The sequence below is a fragment of the Myotis davidii genome, unplaced genomic scaffold (genome assembly GCF_000327345.1).
Source record: "Myotis davidii unplaced genomic scaffold, ASM32734v1 scaffold172, whole genome shotgun sequence".
NCBI lineage: Eukaryota > Metazoa > Chordata > Mammalia > Chiroptera > Vespertilionidae > Myotis > Myotis davidii.
The window spans coordinates 1,830,316-1,852,644 of NW_006284343.1; the positions used below are offsets into that span (position 1 = coordinate 1,830,316).

Below are 22,329 nucleotides of genomic sequence, written 5' to 3' on the forward strand. Positions count from 1 at the left end.
CAGACCCTCTAAGCCGGAAGGAGCCCAGACGCAGACCCCCGCAGCTCTGTCCTTAATCCCTTCCAGACAAATGAGATACGATTTCAAAAGATCTTCAGGAAACACAAGTCCCTTCCTACCGTGGTGACTGGTTTTGAAGCTTTGCTCGCAGGATCAGCAAGACCTTCATTATCATTGCTCTCAGGTTCACCCGGCTGCAGTTTCACCCTCTTAGAAACGCCGCATGTCCAGCTTTACAGAAACCTCTCAAACATACAGCTATATTTGTTACAAAATAATAAGCATGTTCTACAGAAGAACAGTCTTTAATGATGACTCATCCTAATATATTTAAAATATGATTCTGTATAGGAGTATTTGCCATCTAGAAAACTCCCAAGACACAATTAGGGAATGAGGTTAAAGACCTTTGCGCATGGGAATATATTTAGACGGTGCTTTCCCGGTGTCAGATTCATCTCGCTGTCCCTATTGCATGCTGAAGGAAGCAAATAAAATTTCCTAGATGCATCCACGGCGATCGGTCTTTGCTGGTCTGTAAGGCATGTGCGTCTGTCCATGAGTGACTCCATTCCAAATGCATAGACGTGTCTGTGCATGAGTAGAAAGATAAGCTTAGCAATTGTGTGATTTGTTTCTGCTTAGGCAGTGAGTTACTAATCTCCTGATTGGAACCAGATTTGTATGAATTAGGAGTTGAAATTGGAACAGGCACTGCTGTGTGCAGGATGTAAAGTGAATAAAATGAATGGGGTATTAACCTTCAGCCACTGAATATTAATCAGCTTTTCCTAAGAAAGAAAACACAGACCTTGCCACACTAAATATTTTTGGCGCTTATTGACAGGATATGACTTCTTTTCTGCTTCAGCCCTGTTACTTCTCGGCGAGGACCCGACCACCAGACAATGGTCAACTTGACCCAGACTAATGTATGACTTGAAAAACCCCAGGTAACTTGGGTGGGTCACACTCGAACGTGTGGGACCCGATGAAATGATATGCCCATATCCACAGCAAGGCTGGCTTCCAGTCCTCCTGCCAACATGGGCCAAGCTAAGCCCAACGGGAATTCACGGAAGGAACGTGGACAGGAAGCCTGGATGACCACCAAGTGAACATGTGAAGGGAGCACATTTCCCATCACCCTGGAAAGGACTCATGATTGGGGAATGATTCTGTTTGGCTACTAGTATTTGGATGAGACCTGCATCTACCTCCAGGGGAGTAAACAAAGAAAATACGTAGCATAATAATGGAATCTGGGTGAAAACAAAACGTGTAGTAGTTCTTTTTATCTTACGCGATATTGGGAGTGCTTTTGTTCGGGAATGTAGTCTTGGATTTATGTCCGTATAATGAAAACATATTTATATCACTTTCTACATTTACCCATATATATATATATATATATGTATGTATATACACACACACACACACATATATATATACATATATATATCCATAACTACATATAAACATAGAATATGTAGTGTATGTATATGTATGTGTGTATGTATATGTGTGTATGCATATGTTATGTCACCAAAGACAGGGCAGTGGATCCTTATTTCCTGAAGATATTTTCAAACAGCATATATATTTATATCAATAACATGACTTATAGCCCAGCCAGTGTGGTTCAGTGGCTTAGTATCCACCCATGAACTAAGAGGTCACTGGTTTGATCCTGGTCAGGGCACATGCCTGGGGTTGCAGGCTCTATCACCAGTAGGGGGCATGCAGGAGGCAACTGATCGATGATGTTTCTCTTTCAGAGATGTTTCTAACTCTATCCCTCTCCCTTCCTCTAACTGTAAAAATTAACAAAAACCTATTTAAAAAATAAAATAAAACTACTTACATAGTACCACACAGAGCATATATTGTGGAGCTAGGCTTACGTGGCAACTGGGCTCGATTTAAAAAACGAAAGAGAATAAACAGGGGAAGGGAAAGATTTCTTCCCTACCCAACTCATGCAGATCCCTTCTTTATTTTCAAAGCTATACTTCAGATGAGAGCAGTGTTTATTTCTGTGGATTGTATTATTTATACGTCAGTGGTAGCTCTCAACCAAAGACTTACCAGAGGAGTTTGAAGTAAATGATGTTCCTCCTTGGTGATCTCTCATTTTCTTTTTTCCAATAGGTGACCTTTCTCTCTCTCTCCCACCTCGCTTAGATCCCCACTACCCTCATGTGTCCTCTGCCAAAAATGTTTAACCCTTGATCCCAAACACGGAAGTAATCGCCCATGTAATGTGCCATTTAACATTTAAAAATATATATATATATATCACCCTATTTCCCTTTAGATGGCAGTGATACTGGAAATCCACCCATTAAACTAATTCCATGAAGATGCTGCTGATGAGAATAGTTTAATATGTTGCCCTGGAAGACAACTCCTTAGACAGAATTCTCTTCCCAACTCATGATCCCCAGCCCTCGGTTTTTCAGTCAAACGCTAACCCAGTTGCTGTGGTAAAGGGCCTTTATAGAGAAAATTGAGGTTACTACGCAGCTCACCTGAAAGTAAAGAGAAGACTCTGGGTTTTAAGGAGGTGCGTGCAATGTAATTTGATGAGCCCTTAAAAGAGGAGGCAGGCAGAGCAAACACAAGAGATGGTGGCAGAAGTGAGCACAGAGAGGAGGCCAAAGCGGGGGCGGAGGGGCACCCAGAACTTGAATTTTGTCCTGATTTGCTGTTGCTGGCTTTGAAGGAGGAAGGGAGCCTTGAACCCCATCCCATTACAGCCGCCAGGAACTGATTTCGACAGTTGCTTGGACTTGAAAGGGGTTCTACCCCGAGCCTCCGGTAAGCAGCACGGCCCTGCCAACACCTCGACTTCAGTCCGGTGAGACCCACAGTGGACTTGTGACCTGCACGGACCATGAGGTATTCCTTTGTGTTGTTTTAAACCAGTACGTTTATGGTAACTTGTCAGGGCAGCACTAGAACTAAAGCAGGTAACCACCAAGGTCCTGAGAGAAAATGTGATTAATCCCAATGAAGAAATCTCAAGTGAGCCCCAGAATAGCCTGGGAAAGTGGGTCTGGGTTGGGGGAGAAAAAGATGGCTGCAGATAGGGCATCCCAAATCTCATCTCCAGTCTCCCTAACTTTACAGTTGCCTTTAGGAAATCATAGCTCCTCCCCTCAACAGCCTGGCTATAGTGTGGTGAACACTTCTGCTAGTATAATAAAGTGTTGGCAAAAAAGAACTTTGCAAGGGTGACTTGGAGGTAATAGAAGTTAAGGGGCACCTCCCATTAGCTTTTCTACATATTGTCATAGCATCTTAGCCAGTCCAACTTCCACTGAAGATCTCTGTCCCTCAGAGACATTAAACGGCTTTGCTAAGGTCATATAGCTACTCAATAGTAAATCAGACACTGGTGTTCAAGTCCTCTAATGTCTTCTCCTAAGTTCCCCATATTATTTCTCTGAACTCCTACTTATGGAAACTAGCTGAAATAAAGAAAGCACACTTAGTACATATGCCATAAGACCATATGCTATGGTAGTCCATGGAAAGGGAATATAGGTATTTACCAGGATCATTTGTAGCCCAAGTTACATCATCAAAAAGCAATGCTGGTTGTCTGACTCACTGATAACTTCTCAAACTAAAAAAATAAAAGCAAACAAACAACAACAACAAAAAAACCAAGATATCCAGATACTAGAGACAAAGAAGATTTTGGTTTAGCTTTACCTAAATGGATGCTCCCATCATTCTCTATTGCACTTTTCCCAAGATTTCATGCCCACTTCTTAACATTAAATAGCCCTGGTATTAACAAGCCTGAGTCCGCCTTCCCAGATAATATCAATTTGTAATCCTGGAAGGCAAACCAAAAAGCCCTAGGAAGAAAATAGAATGAGTCAGCATGCATGTTGAGAATGGAATCTAGAAACTCAAGATGCAACTGCCCAAATAGCTGGAGGAAGCCTTATTTGGAAGCTGTTAGCATCCTGACCCCCTCCCCACCCAACTGAATTCCATTGGCATTGCCAGTATCCTCCCTTTGGTCTACGGGGTTTCTCCCTTTCTGTCATTCTCAACCCAACCAGACTCCCAAATCCTGGGGCAAATAACTGTTGCCGTCTGCTGGGTTTCAGAACCAGACCACAGATCCAGCCCTAGTCCAAGTCACCTCGTCAGAACCTCCAGAAGGAAGGTTCAGTAGGTTTCCTCCATCCTGGCTGAAAGCTCCCAGCACTTGGAGGGAACCCTGAAAAGAGGTGGGATGGTTTATGCAGCATCTTGGCTGAGATGTTAAAGAAATGAGAGGCCCCTCCCTCCACTTTTTGGAATGAGATCCCTAAAGAAGCGACATGATCTGGAAAGCGTCCTTCAAATACAAGGAGTGTGAAATGTCCATGTTAGGCAGTTCTGTAAATAATTTAAGCTTCAGTCTGAGAATTGCATCTCAGTCTGATAGCCCATACATCTCTAGCTGAGCTTAAGATAAATACCTCAGTGGCTAGAGGAAAAGGTAGAGCCCCCTTGGAGATTGCTAGAGAAGAGAGAATGCACTTGGACAAAGAGATGCAGTGGCATCAGACACCTCTCCACCTTGCTTCCCCCTACACTGTCCAACTCTGACATCACCTACTCTCTGCATTAGAAAGGCCTGGTCGTGGAGAAGGCAAAGATGGAGGAAGAGGAGGAGAAGGAACAAGAGGGGGAGTTAGAGGAGAAGCAGGAGGGAGATGGGGAGGAGGAGGAAGAAAAAGAAGGATACCTTCATATTTATCTAGTTAGCTTTGGCCAGAGGCGGCCACACAAGGCTCCTGGGATGCCACCATTGATTAGCCTCTGGTCCTCTCTACATTATGATTCAATATTCTTTCGGAGCCAAGAGTAAGAACAACCCCTCCAATACTGACATTGGCAGGCTAGGCAGCTCTCTAGCCCCGATACACAATACAGCACACAATCATAACCTCCAAACAATACACCACACAATAGTAACCTCCAGCACCTTGCCATCGCTCTTTCTGTGTCAGAGACAGCACTACATGAGTTCTCATGACCAGATACCTAAAGGTAGCTCTTGTCCCTTAGACGACCTCCTTGCTAGGTCACTTCCAGTGCAACATTTTTCCGTTGCTCTATAGGAGTATAGAAAGTGGCCAGCTTCGAAAAATAGGCATTTCCTCAACCTGGGAAGTCTTTCTAGAAGTCTGGAGAGATTACAGAGTGAGCATGTTCTGTCCTTGGGGGCACAAGGGCTCAGAAAGGAAAGAAGGGAGTGAAGGTCAGAGCCCCTCTCCTACTGCTGTACAACCCCATTCCAGGAGGAGGGACCCAGGATGGTTAAAATACTGTTTTTGCAGCTGTCACACAAATGCTATTCAAAATTCCTCTCCTGTAGCCCAGGATTTAATGCAAATTGTCCACATCACGGAGGGTCAAAATGATAATTTAGGTGCAATTAGCCAGATGTGTCAGAATGACATGTGTTCCCCCCCCCAAATTATCTGAATAATTTACACATACATAATCACCTTACTCCAGTGGGAAATAGTATGTATGCCCTTGTTGATTTCACCCAAACACCTAGACTTTCCAACAGTGTTATATCAAAAAAGGGCCCAGTCCAGGGAAGCAAATAAGATAACTCTGTGAGGCCAAGCTGTCTCTCTTTTAAATGCAGACAGAATTAATGTGTTTTCATTAACTCCTTATCAAGTTACCTGACTTTGATTCCCAGCACAGAATGTATTTAAAAAAGGGGAGGGGGTGATGGCAGTAGATTTTCAGGAAATAGCAAGTTCTTTTTCTACTGAGATAAAAATCATTTGGCAAGCCAGGGTGAAATACTTCTACTTTGCAAGAGAGAGAGAGAGAGAGAGAGAGAGAGAGTTTTAGAAGATGCTAATGAACCACAGAAGAAAAAGAAGGAAGCATATATTTTTTTAAATGAGCCCTTACTTTTGAAAACAGCTCAGTTTGCAGCTAACTTTTGAAGGAATGTCAACGTTGTTCCTTTGAGAGCTATGTCGGAGCTGAACCAGGCCTTAGGAGCCTGCAGTTAACAAGTGGGCAATTCAGGTGACTTTAATTAAAGGGCCTGGCTCCTCAGCGCTGACCTCTCTGGCGCATCCTTTCATCTCCATAAAGGATGAAACCCCTAAGAACCAGTGACATAGGGCGGAGGGAGGGGCTCCCGGAGCCTGGCGGCCAGGCTACAGTGTGAGGAGTCTGGGTCAAGGTGAAGAGTTGGGAAATCAGCCTGTTCTTATAATTCCACATTTGAAGGAAGGGGAGACATCCCACAGGCTAGTGAGAATGGAACCAACAGATGACTCCCTCTTCATAGAGAGCCTTCAGAACCCCATGGCCCCAAGGTAGCCATCCTCACTGCATTCTCCAGTATTGAGGTGCCACTGGGACAAGAGATGGTAAATGCAGGACTTTTAACTAGGTCCTAAGATCCCTTAGCTAGCCTTTGTCAGCCAGGTATCCTTGGGAAATATACTGGAGCTCTCTAAACCTCAGATTTCTTAGCTATGGACTTAGCATCGTAATTCCAATCTTTCTCATTGCCGTGGAGGGGAGGTATACAAACAGCAGTGACACCCTCCCCCCCCCCCCAGTACTCTCTACCAGCAGGCATGTTGCCTGACCTTTCTGAGGGGGTGTACCCCTTCCAGAAAATGGGGATGAGAGTACCCCCCTTCCAGCCTGGGGTCAGGATGCAACAAATCCGCCCCATAGAGCTCCTAGCAGGTAACTGCACTAAATACATAGCAGTTTTTTGATGTAATCATTGTGATCATCCTTATATTAATGAATATAATTAGTAATTAATACAGGGTGGGGCAAAAGTAGAGTTCCGAGTACATGAAACGTAAGTTCTGAGTAGAGTACATGAAACATAAGATTTGTTTCTTGTATCCTTATTTATTATTGTGTTATTTTCCATACAAACAACTGTCCACCTACTCTTGCCCCACCCTGTACAATTAATAAATTGCATAGGACCTAGTATGAATTCAGTTAATCTTACCTGCTTCCCTTGCACTTGGTGGAAGGGAGTGAGGTCACCCAGAATAGCATTATCTGTAATCAGCAAGGTGGCCAACCAGGTACGAAGAGAAAAAGACTCAAAAAAAAAAAAAGTTTGCTCTAGACCCATTTATGGCAAGACATGTCTGGCTCCTTCAGATGCCAGGGGTTTTTTCCATCCTGCAAACACATGGCTTCCATTAGCTGACTGATACTGACACATCCGAGGCTTCCAAAGCACTCGGGGCCTCCAACGAGTGAAAGGTTTGCATGCCCAACAAGGGAAAGGCAGGACGTGCAGGCATGGAAACGCTGCCAGGGGCGGGGCCGCAGAGGTGTTGAGTTTAGGTAGGAGACCAGATCTGGCTCTGTTTTTAATGACCATCCTGTCCACACCTGAAAATAAACTAGCCACACCTGTGAGATTCCCGGCGCTCTGGAGCTCTGACGAGATGTCAGTGTGCATACACAGCCTCCATTAATCAGGGTGAGCATTGCGCAGTGCGTGCTAAACCAGGGAACAGCGAATAACCGGCAGCGTGCACCCCCCACCTCTGCTGAGCTCTCTAATCCAAAGCAAACCCCAGCTCCAATGCTCTGCTCCCTTTAATTTGAGTTCTGAAGACAGCAGTGTTTGGTTGGCTTCTCAGAAACAGGCCTGAATTCTAATTAGTTTGCAGTTAGAGGCCGCGTAATGGTAACTCAACCCTTGCCTAACCTTTATCATCTGTTGCCCATCTTCAAAGCTGCACGGTCCACTTTTGTGCTGCACAACAGTAGGCCAGGGACCTCATTGGTGTTTGCTGTCTCATAGCAACAAGTGCTATTTGAAAGAGGTGAAAGGCAGGGGTGAAAGATCCCCGGCCTGAGAAGTTCGGGACAACTCTTTGCTCTGAATTTCATCCCCAAAGGGATGAGTCCAAGGAAATGAGGCTTTGTGTCCCTGATTACAGAGGGGATCTACTTAGCCCAGTCCTGTTATCTCTCAAAATGTGTGCGGCTTCAGACTGTGCAGTAAGGTGAGCAAATAAAACTGTGATGAAAGCTTAATGAGGGCACATTTGCCTAATCCTTGGAGCTGATATCTGTGTTTTCACATATTCCAGATGACTGGGTTCTTTCAGTGGCCTTACGAATTAGGTGAGCAGTTACTATTAACCCATTTTACAGGAGAGGAAAGGAAGGCTGAAGAAGGTCAGCTCTGTCTCACAGCTTCACTGACTAATTCTCTTACCTTGAGCTAGTTCCTTCATCTCTGTGTTCATGTGTCCTCACCTGTAAAATGGTGGGGGTTGGGGGCAGGCAACAGTCATTATTTCCTGAGTTGTTAGGTTTACTGTGTTAATATATGTAAAAGTCTAAAATTCTTAAAGACCATGTGTGACATAGAAAGTGTTCAATATACGTTGGCTATCGTGACTACAAAGGAAGGTAAAAAGTTGAAGATGTGGCACCCAAGAGCCTTAGGGATGAGAATATCCATGGGGAGATGACCTGGGCTGAATTGAAAGCTACCTGAAACCTTGGGTTTCTGGTGCAAAAACCCTACAAGGCCCAGGCAAGCTGGGACAGCTGGTCACCCTACACTCCACATGTACTCAATCTATTCCATTTCGCAAATGAAAGAGGAGTTACAAGTTTACACAGCTATCCAGGCTGGTTGAGATTTTTTTAACCTATGCCAGTGATGGCGAACCTTTTGAGCTCAGCGTGTCAGCATTTTGAAAAACCCTAACTTAACTCTGGTGCCGTGTCACATATAGAAATTTTTTGACATTTGCGACCATAGTAAAACAAAGACGTATATTTTTGATATTTATTTTATATATTTAAATGCCATTTAACAAAGAAAAATTAACCAAAAAATGAGTTCACATCTCACCTCTGACACGCGTGTCATAGGTTCGCCATCACTGACCTATGCTTTTATTTTGTTGCTGTTGTTTTAATTTTATTAAATTTACTAGAGGCCCGGTACATGAAATTCATTCACGGGTAGGGTCCCTAGGCCTGGGCAGCGATCAGGGCTGATCAGGGCCTTCCAGCTGCCAGCCCAGGCCTACCTTCCCCGGCTGCTGGCTACTGGCCAGGGCCTCCCCTTGTTCTGCGCCATCCCCTGATGGTCAGCACATATCATAGTGAACAATTGAACTCCCGGTCTCCCAGTCAAATCCCGAGGGGACACTTTGCATATTAGCCTTTTATATATATAGATTGGGGTGACATTGGTTAATAAAATTATGTAGGTTTCAACTGTATAACTCTATAATACATCATCTGTATATTGTATTGTGTGTTCATCACCCCAAATCAGGTTTCCTTTCATCACCATAAATTTGAGCCCCTTTACCCTTTGCTACCTCCCCTCCACCCCCTTTCCCTCTGATGCTACCACACTGCTATCTGTTCCAGTGAGGTTTTATTTGTTTGTCTTATTTGTATGTCTTATTTGTTCCTTTGTGGCTTTCAGTCTTATATCCCACATATGAGTGAAACCATGTGGTTCTTGACTTTTCCCATCTGATTTATTTCGCTTAGCATGATATTCTCAAGGTCCATTCATGTTGTCACAAATGGCAGTGTAGTATTATGGCTGAGTAGTATTCCACTGTATATACGTACCATGTCTTCTTTATCCAGTCATCTATCGAAGGAGGCTTCGGTTGTCTTAACCTGTGCTTTTAATCCATTATAAGATACTGGCTACAAAGAGCTTCTCCCTAGGGGGCAAAGTCATAGCATATCAGCAAGTGGGGGAAGGTGGCTGCTGCTCTCTCTGAGAAAGGGTTCAGTGCTCTCCCAGATGGTGTTTCTCTGTTGTCGATGCTGTTCTTATTCTGTTCCACTGTTGTTATACTTCCAAGTGATCTGAGGCAGAATCTGAAATGTTAATTCACAGACTTTTAGAAAGAGATTTATTTTGATAAAGGAAATATACTGAACACGTTTAAAAATTTATTATACATGCTGGAGAAAAGTTCAGTTCCATGTCCATTAAGGTTAAGAACAAGACAAGATAACCACGGTCACTATAGCTCTAACATTATATCAAAGTCATGTCCAATGCTGTGAGACAAGAAACATATGAGCTGTAGGGTCTGAAAGAAAGTTGTTATTTTTTTAAAAAAAATACAGTCGACATGCAATATTATATTACTTTCAGGTGTACAACATAGTGATTCGACATTTATATTCCTTCCGATGTGATCACAGTAAGTCTAGGAGCCATCTGTCACCGCACAAAGCTGTTACTATCTTATTGACTATTTTCCCTGTGCTGTACATTCTAGCTTCGTGACTTTTTTCTCACATTCTATCTAGCTTCATGACTTTTTTCTTAATAACTTGAGGTTTATACCTTTTATTCCCCTTCACCTTTTGCACCCATTTCCCTACCCGCTTCCCTCTTGAAATCATCAGTTTATTCTCTATGAGTCAGTTTCTTTTTTGTTTTTATTTGTGTGGGTTTTTTACATTCCACATGTAAGTGAAATCCTATGATATTGTCTTTTCCTGTCTGACCTATTTCAGTTAACATAATACCCTCTAGGTTAGGGGTCCTCAAACTACGGCCCGCGGGCCACATGCAAATACAAATATTGTATTTGTTCCCGTTTTGCTTTTTTACTTCAAAATAAGATATGTGCAGTGTGCATAGGAATTTGTTCATAGTTTTTTTTTTTAAACTATACTCCGGCCCTCCAGAGGTGTGTATTTCTTTTTGAGTGAGTGCTTTTATTTTCTTCAAATAAGTACCCAGAAGTGGAATTGCTGGGTCATGTAGTAGTTCTATTTTTAAGTTTTTTGAGGAACCTCCATACTATTTCCATAGTGGCTGCACCAATTTACATTTCTACCAACAGTGAACAAGGGTTCCCTTTTTTCCACATCTTCACCAACATTTGTTATTTGTTGACTTTTTTTTATAATAGCTTTTCTGACAGGTGTGAGGTGATATTGTGGCTTGGATTTGCATTTCCTTAATGATTAGTAACATTGGCCATATGTATGTCTTCTTTGGAGAAATGTCTGTTTAGGTCCTCTGCCCATGTTTTAATTGGATTGTTTGTGGGGGTTTTTTATGTTGAGTTATAAGAGGTCTTTATATATTTTGGATTTTAACCCTTTATTGAGTATATCATTTGCAAAATATCCTCTTCCATTCAATTAGTTGTCTTTCATTTTGTTGGTGGTTTCCTTTGCTGTGCAAAAACTGTTTCGTTTGTTGTAGTCCCACTTCTTTATTTTTTTCTTTGTTGCCCTTGCCTGGGGAGACATATCCAAAAAGATATTGCTGCCCTAACCGGTTTGGCTCAGTGGATAGAGTGTCATGTCAGCCTGCGGACTCAAGAGTCCCAGGTTCCATTCTGGTCAAGGGCATGTATCTTGGTTGCGGGCACATCCCCAGAAGGGAGTGTGCAGGAGGCAGCTAATCGATGTTTCTCTCTCATCAATGTTTCTAACTCTCTATCCCTCTCCCTTCCTCTCTGTAAAAAATCAATAAAATATTTTTTTTTTTTTAAAAAAGATATTGCTAAGACCAATGTCAAAGATTTCACTGCCTATGTTTTCTTCTAGGTGTTTTATGGTTTCAGGCCTTACACACAAATCTTTAATCCATTTTGAGGTTGTTTTTGTGTATGGTATAAGAAAATGGCCCAGCTGGGCTGGCCTGGCTCAGTGGTTGAGTGTTGACCTATGAACCAGGAGATCACGGTTCGATTCGGGGTCAGGGTACATGCCTGGGTTGCTGGCTCAATCCCCATTGGGTTGGGGGCATGCAGGAGGCAGCCAGTCAATGACTCTCTTACATCATTTATGTTTCTATTTCTCTCTCCCTCTCCCTTCCTCTCTGAAATCAATAAAAATACATTTTTTAAAAAGTGATCCAATGTTATTTTTTGCATATACCTGTCCAGTTTTCCCAACACCACTTATTGAAGAGACTGTCTCTTCCCACTATCTATTTCTTCCTCCATTGTTGTAGATTAGTTGACCATGTACGTGAGGATTAATTTCTCACTTTCTATTTTACTCCGTTGATATATGTGTCTGTTTTGGTGCCCGTACCATGCTGTTTCATTACTGTAGCCTTGTAATAGTATTTAAAATCAGGGAGCATGATACTTCCAGTTTTGTTATTTTTTTGTCGAGATTACTTTGGCTACTCAGGGTCTTTGTGGTTCCATGTCAATTTTAGGATTATTTGTTCTAGTTCTCTGGTTAATTCACAGACTTTTAGTGTTTTTTTTTTTCATTCTATCTTTGAGGAAAAAAATAACATTGACATTCATATTAGCAACTCTAAGAGAATCAAGACTTGATTCTCTAAGAGATGAGTTCTATGAGATTGTTTCTCTGTCTCCCCCTCAAAAGAAATCTTAGCTAGCAGTGATTTTCTATGAATTACAGTGACTCTCAAAGGGCTTTATCTTAGCTCCTAAATACTTTCCAAATGTATTTCAAGCCTTCACATCCCCTACTCTACTGCATCTATAAAACAGGCTCATAGAGTGGAATCCATGGTTGTATGAACCACCCCCTCTAGTTATAATGAGGCCCAGGGAAGAAGGGTTTACATGGAATAAAGGACTTCCCCCTTCCCGAAATAATTGTTCGTGAACGGATTTACTTAAGCAAGAGCTTAAGTACATCTCAACAGACACCAGGGATCGTAGCTGCAAAACGAACACGGCATGAATTTAAGGGCTACTTGGGGACACTCTGGATTCCCAAAGCAAAGTTGACTTTCTTGATTTGGTGGAGGAACAGGGCCAATTGGGAGTTGAGACTGATTCTGTTTTTCATGAGCCGTTTTGTCTGTGGACATGCCCCACAAATTAAAACACACATTTAAAAATCTCTAGGTGTGAGATGATGAAAGCTTCAAATCTGCTCATTAGAAAAATCACAAAAGTGTTGGATGACAGCCATGCTGTTAGGAGGATTTTATTTTCCTTTTAAAAATCCTAGGGGTTGCTGGGCTCATAAAGAATCCTTGATTCAAATAAAAAGTGAGAGTTTTTGGAGAGAGTCATTCTCTTTGATATCAGATGTATTTTCGTCTATAATTTTCTCCTCTGACTTATGTGGATGTCTAGGCTTGATTCCATCTACCCATTTAATTTCTAATTTCATTTTTAAAAAGCCTGTTTTTTTTGTTTATTTTTGTCCAAACTAAGTGTAATCTGTGAGCCTTCTAGCTCTTCTACCCATCCCAACTTTCCAAACGTTGTATCAGAATGCCATGTGGCATAGAAAATCTATGCTGGTCTTGACAGGTTGGAAATTGCATATTCACAGCGAGAAAATTAAGTTACTAGTCCCAAAGACAGCCACTTACCAAACCGTAATTTTAAAACCCATCATCACTCTAATTTACTGCAAGTAAGTGAAGGGGAAAAGAAAAGTTAATACAAATAAGCCCTGAGCTACAAGTTTAAAAATTAAGGGAGAAAGTTTCCCACAAAACAAATTTTCATGTACAAGCTAGTTGCAGAATTCGATAAAAGTTAGCATTCAATATAAGCTCATTTGAAAACAACCAAAAAAGAAAAAAACAAAAACAAAAACAAAATCCAGAAACTTGAGCTGAATTTACATATTGTTACTTCCCTCTATTTCTTGAAGCTGAAAAGGCTGGTGATTATTCAGGGAAAGTTTGATAACCAAGCATTTGATCACAGACCAAACATTTGAATATCACATTCCCACCAACCCAACATACAGATGAGAACATTGAGGACCTTCTTGTGTTACTACTCATGGTCCTTGTTTTTTAAAAGTTTGGTCAGGGATTTATAAAGATAATATTTCACTTCATTGTAGCCATCATTCGACCAAAGAGACTTCCAACTTTCAATAAATAAATGTAAAACAAAACAGAAATAAATAATATTTATGGTCACAAATATTTGCTTCCCAGAACATTTGCAAAATGCTCTCTGTCGATTTCTCAATATTTATTTTGAATTTGTCCTATCACAAATCCTTAACACTCAGAAAACCAAGACCTAAAAGAAGTATTAATGTTCTATCCTCACCTACATAGAGAGAGAGAGCAATAACTTTGCAAATGAGCACACGTGAAGAAAAGAGAGAAAGCAAAGTCTACAACATGTCATGAAACAGATTCCGTACGTTCACTGTTCATGGAGAATGAACTCTTAAAAAATAACCCAAAAGGCTCAGATAATGGCAATACTTTTGGTTATTATTTCATTTTTATTTCCAACTCCTCATTAGTTCTATAGCTTTCTAAAAAGAATTTATTAGTAAATAAGAGTGGTGAGTTGGCAGTTGGCTTCAGGTCTGGCCATTCTACCTGAGCAATGAAGGAATAAATGACAGGGAGGCCGGCACAACTTGCTTCCTCCCGAGATGGTCTAATTACAAGGTAATGCTGGAAGTAGCTTCATTTGTAGATTAATTAGCTGATGCCCAGGCAGTTCTTTGAACATAAAAGGCAGAGTATAATTATTCATCCTCAAGCTAATGATCATTTAATTAGGGTTTTCTTCTTGTGTAATGGTCCATAAAGAGGAGGGCCTCTGGGGAAGGGGCTTCCACCATTGCCATGGAGAGGTTTGCGGTGATCTAACTAGAATGAGAAAACAGTGTTCAGTGTTCAGAGAAAGGTTATAAAATACATTGGAAATCACCCTCTCCTCTCCCAGTCACCGAGAGCCACGAGGGAATGGAAAAGGAAGCATGCCTTTTGGCATTGCTTGCGTATTTCTAGAATTAGGAATCAGAGTTTGAATTGGGCTAAGCCGAAGTCTTCTGGCAAAACCAAAGACCTACCTGAGGTGACGGTGATAGAGCCGAAAAGATGTTAACTCTCGGTGTTCATACGTGTTAGGAAGGGTCTTCTGTCCTCTCGGTAAAATCGGATACCAGTTTTCTAACTGGGAAACCATGTCCAAGTTGAAAGTCCTCTGATGAAGCTAAGTGTTTTGCAAAATATTTGTATTGTACCTTTTCGCATCATGTTCTAGTTATTTCTCTGTCTATTCCCCTCTTAGATTATATACCCAAAGCTGAGTATATAATCTTTTTTTAATCTATTTCCAGCCTTATCCAGCCAACAGTTATCATTCATTAAGTGGGTGGATCAATGAGCAAATAATAATTTAAAATACACATATAGAGCTAAGATGAGCAAATATGCCTCTGGGTTATAAGAATTAGTCTCATGAATGTAAAAAAAAAAAAATCTATGTCAAAGAAATTGTGGATGGCTCTGTCACACATTCTAAACCCAGAAGTGTCTGTCCTGGTGCTGGCTCAACACAGATACTATCACAAGGAGACTGTCCAGACATCATTCTCAAGTAACCTGGCAAGCAGCTCTGTTGGTCCAGCTAATCAATATTTGCATTAGGTGACTTCATTAAGCCATCGTTTTAATCAGTGGTGAAATGGGGCAGGGACACTTAAGTAGGGTGATCCTACATCTAAAAGAAAGTAATTATTCAATATAAGCTCTGTTAGCATCAGTTGATTTTTCTTTTTATAGGAGCTTCAATTCACGAAAGGAAAAAATAAAATTTGCTGAAAATATGTGTAGCCTTACCCTCCACAGGCCAGAGTTTTCTTCTCTGAGTGATCATTCCAGTAGCAAAAGCAATATTGGAGATTATAGTGCCACTCTTTCATGATAAGAAGAGGCATACCCCATAGCTAGGCTTGGGGAGAATGCTGTGACATTAAACATTCCAAAAAAAGATTTTGATAAAAGCAAAAGCAGTATAAAGATAATAGAAGTTATGTCAGCTTTTTCTCAAGAAAAATGTTAAATGTACAAAGAATTTAACAGTAAAAATAAACTATGGTCTAGTTGAAAGGAATATAATAATAATGCTACTTGAAATTTTACTCAAAAAAAGGGGACATTTCAATAATAAGTGAGAGATGGGAATCTTACAGTAGTTGGAAGCCAACCCTGGTCTTCAGAAGGATGTTTTCTGTTCCTTTCAGAACTCCTGGGGGAATATCTACATCCAAGCTCCTGAAAAGTCCCCGCATCTACATGAGACAACATAGAGCCTCAGGCATTCCCTACCCAATGGGCTGGCAGCACAGTGACATGCATGTGACCAGATTATAAAGCGAGTGTCTCAAGAAGGCCTACTGGAGCGGCCTTGCAAAGGATGGGCGCACAGACACTACCTTGGCATTGGGCCCACAGGTAAGCACGGGATTCGCCAAACACCTTCTCCCTTCACTCCTGTGACAAGGGTGCTGCCTAGCTTAGCTCAGCTCCTCTCATTTCTTTTTTTTCTATTTTTTTTAGTTTGTTGTTGTTAATCTTCACCTAAGGATATTTTCCATTGATTTTTAGAGAGAATGGAAGGGAGGGGGAGACGTGAGAGAGACACATCGATTGGTTGCCTCCCACCAAGACAGCAACTAAGGTACGTGCCCTTTTCTGGAATTGAACCCAAGATCCTTCAGTCTGTGGTCCAACGACTCTATCCACTGAGCCAAACCAGCTGGGGCTCCTCTTATTTCTTGACCAACTCTACTACTACCAACTTCCACGGTGTCTGAAATCGTGTAAGAGAACAGAAGGAAATATTTCTCACCCTGAAAAAAGATCCGGTTTTTAGAAGGCCTGAATCTGTTTAAAATGAGGTGGGAGGAAAACAGAATAGGGCTCACACCAATCAGGTCACACTGAGACCGAGAAAAACGCCTCTGCTGCCCAGTAGGCGATCGGTCTGATCAGATGCGTTCTAACATTTCTCCTGACTTCCTTCCACGTTTGCTTGAAATGATGAGGGTGAAGAAACAAAAACCAAAAACAGAACAAAAACTTTTATCACTGATGATTTATTTTATCCTTGATTTCCCCCTTCTTTGTATTTTTTAATATTTGTATTGATTTCTGAGAGGAAAGGAGAGAAGAGAGATAGAAACATCAAGGATGAGAGAGAATCATTGATCAGCTGCCTCCTACACCCCCTGCACTGAGGATCAAGCCCGCAATCTAGGCATACGGCCTGACCAGGAATTAAATTGTGACCTCCTGGTTCATAGGTTGATGCTCAACCCCTGAGCCACGTCGACTGGGCCTCCCCCTCTTTTTAGAAAACTGGAAAAATAAAAACAATACACAACAAACATGTCAATCTGAATAACAGATGCCTAGATTCCAAGACATTCACCAGGTTGCACATCTGTTGAGAAAACAAGATAAAACTCATGAGCGCCCGTTAAGACGCCTTCTCAAATATCAGCGAGTTTCGTTTGAACAGCGGACACCACCGAAATAGGGTGAAACCCCAAGCAGATTGGACTCTTAGTGATTAGAATACAAATGTATTTCATGGAGCCTCCGACTGCAGGCAGCTGCCCTTGCAGGCCGCCTCCCAGTCATTGGAGTCTGAAACCAGGGCGCCCTGGGGAGAAAGCAGATTTTAGTCGTGTGGGAAACGTGCCAAACATTCATGGCAACTTAGAAGGTTTCCACTTTCTTTACATGTTCAATCGAGACCTTCATGAAATTAAAATGAAAGGACACGTTAGGAGCACTTTCTTTGAAGGGGAGAAAAGGGGGTCTTGCCTGCAAGTAAAATTTTTGGAGTTTCTATTCTTCTTCTCTTAGAACACGGGAGATTTCTCTGTCAAAGGCAAGGCCTGTGAAAGAGCTGGCCGTGGCCTCAGGATTCAGAAAGGTGGAACCGCCGTCGTTCCCCAGATCGCGGGGGAGATGTTGAGTGCCGGGAGGGGCCTGCCAAGTATTGGGCTCCATGTTCCGGTCCGTCCCTTGGGGACTGAGGTCAATGTGTCCTGGTTCCTTCCCTCCATCTCCCTCCTGCTCCCGCCCCACCCCCACCCCAAGGGATTCACCCCTGTTTATGTCGGGGAGACTGCAACTTCTGTTTCTAAACATTTCAAACAAGTTTAAAAGCTTATAAAAAAAGGCTCTTAAGATTTCTTGGGCACCAAAGGCCTCTTACAGAACAATGTTTTGATGAGTTATGTGTAAATGAATCAGAGAGCTGATGTCTTGAATTTCCCTTGACACACGCATCAGTGTAAAACATTAGTGGAAAAAGTGCTCAGGGCTCACAATGTTTGGGGGTTTTCTCAAACCCAACACACTTGAATGTGATGAGTGGGGATTCATCTGCATCAGCTAGGCTTGCTGATTCCCTGATTCCTCACCACCACCCTCCTCCTCCTCCCCTGCCCCCCAGAACCCTAGTTATAATAACGGAGGGAGGAGCATATCCCGACGGGGACCTGTGCATGGCTGGTGGGCTAGGTCCCATTCCTGGTCAGCATGCCTGGGTGCATCAGAAGCCAAAGGCTGGCTGACACGGTGGAGATGTCCCGCCACTGCTGTGCACGAGGGCTTCCCCCAGGAGCTGTCCCTTTAAGACGTTGGAAACTAAATAAACAATCACAGACAATCACACATCACTGACAAAGATATTTAGATTTGAAAGAGCCATAGAAACAGGAGGTGCCACATTGGTCCCTCAAAGACCAGCTCAGGCCTGGGACCTGAATCCTGGTTCCCATGACTCCTGAGGATAAACCGCACAGGGGTCAACACGTGAGAGCCAGCATAGTTCTGGTGGAGTGTGTGTGTGTGTGTGTGTATGTGCACATGTATGCGTGTGTGTGTTCTAATGCTGATTCTGACTCCAAGAAAACACCATAAGAAACAGAGATAACCAAACACTTTGAAACCAAATTGATCTGTAAAGTAATTGTTCTGCTGGTCGATTCCATTCGTTTTTCATCTCTGCTGGTTTTGTCATGTGAATGGACGACCACCCCAGGTGCGGGGGCAGGTGAACAAGATTCGGATTCTGTCCTCACACGCCCCGTAGGTGATCCGACCCTGCTGGGCTGTGCATCAGGGATGCCAGGACTGGGAGCGGTGGCTAACTTTCTGGTGAAATTTGTCATGTGTCCAGTGCTAGGGAGGAATCTTGATCCAGCACTAGTCACAGGACCCAGCAAGGAGGGATCATGGATGGGAGCTCATGCCTCGCTAATCCCCAAGTCAGCTCTCATTCCACTAAAGCACACGAGAGCTCTCCGTGGACGACAAGGAGCTGTCTCCACGTGAGCTGTGGTTACTATCTTTCCCACATTCACACCCTCTGTCGCTCCCTCTCCTCTCTCAGGCAAACTTCCGGGACAAGGGCATGCAGAGATAGATTCCTACCCACCAGGGATCCCTGCTTATCCTGCATCGTGAGAAAACATCACTCCCCCAGCCGGGCCTCTCTGCTTCCCCTGAGAGTCCAGGATCACGATGCCAGACCGGGCAGTAAGGGTTGCTCAGGTAGATGGGGGAGCTACCATGACAAGCACACAGCCACATGTATGGACAGCCATCCCTGGATTATGTGCAAATTGCGTTGATAGCTTTTCCCCAAGAAAGTTCTGGAGTTTGTTCCTGGGATTTTCTCCCAAGTTTGTGTGTCCCGTGTCCAGGGGGTGGAAACTCGCTGTAACGCTAGTCAAGACGCACCCTCCCCTGGGCGAGATGCAAGCAGAATAAAAGAAAAGTCACCCTTCCAGGCCGGGGAGGTGACCCCGTGAGTCAGCCCTCCCCGGTTCTGCTGGTGGCAGAGGGATTCTGACTGTATTGTCATCGGCACACACGCCCAGCAGAGCCACAGAAATGAGGTCCAGAACCCCAGCTGGTGTTTGGCAGCTTCGGGGCTTGGACCCGCCCTCACCCCCAGCCCAGGGCCCCACGTGAGTGCACAGCCCCGATCCCTTTCCTTTGATATGGAACCTGCGTCCACAGTGGGCTCTGGGGCGAAAGAAAACAGGCATCCCTTTCGGAGTCCCACTCACCTCCTGCCCCAGCGGCTGTTAATTTGCTACCAGCCGCTGCCACAATCTAGTGGCGCGGGCGAGTGGCAGGGGTTCTTTCTTCTCGAGTTTGATACATCCTTCCTTCCTGCCGCTGCTCCTCGCAATCCACCTCTGGGAAGGCGGGAAGCAGGCAGGGGGGCGGAGCGGAGACTTCCGGAAATTTCTTTCGGCCCCTGCTTCCCAGGTTGCCTAGTAATGACCCTGGAGACAGCCACCTGCCCCCCGGTGAAAGGATTGGTTACCCTCCCGGAGCCCTCCCAGGCATGCCCCCGCTCACTTCCTCCTCTTCCTGCACCCGGCCTCTGCCCCTGCAGCCTCCTGTGGCTCCCCAGCCAAGTTCATCATCTCAGGAAGAATGAGCCTGAGCTCAGAACAGCGGGCTTTCAACAGGGGCTTCGCTCGGCCCCTCCTCCCTCTCCCTTCCCTTTCATTTCATTTGTGAATCGAGAAGCATGAGAGTGGTTGCAAAGATAGCATGTAGCTTCTTTTTCTTCCTATTAATAAATGATGGTAATAGTTGCTAATAAATCCGGTGTCCTGGGGGAAAGGGCTTTTTAACATATATATTTAAATATATTTTTATTGATTTCAGAGAGGAAGGGAGAGGGAGAGAGAGGTAGAAACATCAATGATGAGAGAGAATCATTGACCGGCTTTCTCCTGCCCGCCCCTCCTTGGGGATGGAGCCCACAACCCTGGCATGAGCCCTGACCAGGAATCAAACCTCGACTTCCTGGTTCATAGGTCGATGCTCATCCACTGAGCCACCCCAGCCAGACTTAATGTGTATTTTTGAAGTAACTGAGAAAATTGCTTTTAATGTAGTGTCTCTATCCCTGGGCTCTTGTGTAAAGCCCAGACTTGGGGTTCTGCAGCTTTTTCATACAGCAGGAGGGGTACCCCCTACTCGGCTACTCACCAGTTTGCCAGCAGTATGTCACCCAGCCCCGATCTCTCCTCCGCCCTCTGCAGGCCAAAAGCAAAGGCTGAGGATCCTTCTCGGTTCTCAGCTGACATGCACCCCCTACCTGCAGCCTGTGGCTGGGGGAGACCCAAGCAAGGGCACAGGTCTTTAGAAAAAGCCTGTTAGTTGTACATTTGTCCCTTTTCACTTCTTTTCTTGGAAGAATCCTTATGGCTGGGAGGCAGGTGCCCACCTGTGGCAGTTGGGGTCTCTTATTAGAGTACTTACGGTGCTCATGATTGTCATGGAGTCAACCCGCTCGTTGCCAGTGAATTCCACTTCCTTTCAAGGTCACAGATCATAACCCTCATCCAGGACAGTTGTCTCACCCACGCGTGTCATAAGGTGCTTGGGGCAAAAAGGTATAAATGGCCCAACATACCCACTACTTCTATTGGGGAAAAACAACTCAAAGGGCACGTCCCACAAAGAGCTGGCCGTGGTGAGAGGCCGGCATAATTGCAGTCACTAAATTAGCCTGGGCCGCCCAGCCAGGGGCTAATCTAAGCCAGACCTCATGTCCTGTCAGGCCACGAATCCCTCCCAATTGCAATTTAAAAGGAAAGAGAAAAATCACCCCTGCTTCCCAAATGTTTATTTTTAGCTTGGAAGGTCCTTAGTGATAATGGGGGATGCTGAGGCATCTGGAGTAAACAAGAATGGTAATTTGGGTTAATAATCTTGGAAAGACTGAAGGATTTTAAATCTCCAGGGCAAGCCCTGTGCACGCTCCCCCATCTCTCTGACATCAGCCACCTCCTTTCCTCATCTGCTGCTCCCTCTCGGTGCTACCTAAGCTCTTCAGTCGTGCATGGCCTCCCTGTGTCTACAGCTTAATCTGGACCCTCCTGTTGACCTCCAAATCCCCTTCCTAGGACATAGTTCTTAAGAGTTTCCAACTGGGGTCTCTTCTCGACTTTGGTTCTCCCAGTGTGCATCGGGCCCCGTGCTTCTAAACCACACCTCAACCCTGAGCTTCCACCACCCGCTTCCACCTGAAACAGAAATCACATCTGAGATCAGGAACACATGCACTTATGAGTCAACTCTCCCCTTGTAACAAACGTGTGTGGATTTTTCACTCAACAATATTTTTTCTTGTTTAGTTCTCCTTCAAAATCCAGTCTACAAACACACCAGACTTCGCCTCTCTTCCCTTTTAAACGCTTTTCCCAGCCCACAGCCCTTGGAGTCACCGGTACAGTGTGTCTTTGAATTTGCCACTTGGGTTTTTGAAATCAAAGTGGGTATCAGAGAGCCATTGTGTTTCTACAGGACACGTCACGTGACAATGTTGCCAAGGATATATTTCTATTTTACACACTTTCCTTCCTGTTAGGGATGTTGCTTTGATAAAATGTAGGCCTGTTTCTTGCTAGGACCCAGTGATCCCTCTGGCCATAGTAGAGTAAATTTGGAAAAACTTGGCCAAACATTGGGCTCTACTGGAATTTCACCTTTTGAAATGGTGGAATAAATAGGTTATCAGCAGG

At 43.8% G+C, this 22,329-nt stretch overlaps 1 long non-coding RNA gene across 1 annotated transcript in view; it reads right to left on the reverse strand.

Annotated features, from left to right (window-relative positions):
* Window positions 1–322: 322 nt before the first annotated feature.
* LOC107184701 overlaps window positions 323–22,329 on the reverse strand; it is a 58,231-nt gene continuing 36,224 nt past the window's right edge. The window contains exons 2-3 of the long non-coding RNA XR_001515600.1: window positions 9,646–9,903; window positions 323–591 (exon numbers count right to left, since the gene is read on the reverse strand). This is a non-coding gene — a long non-coding RNA (uncharacterized LOC107184701). The remainder of the gene's footprint in view (window positions 592–9,645; window positions 9,904–22,329) is intronic.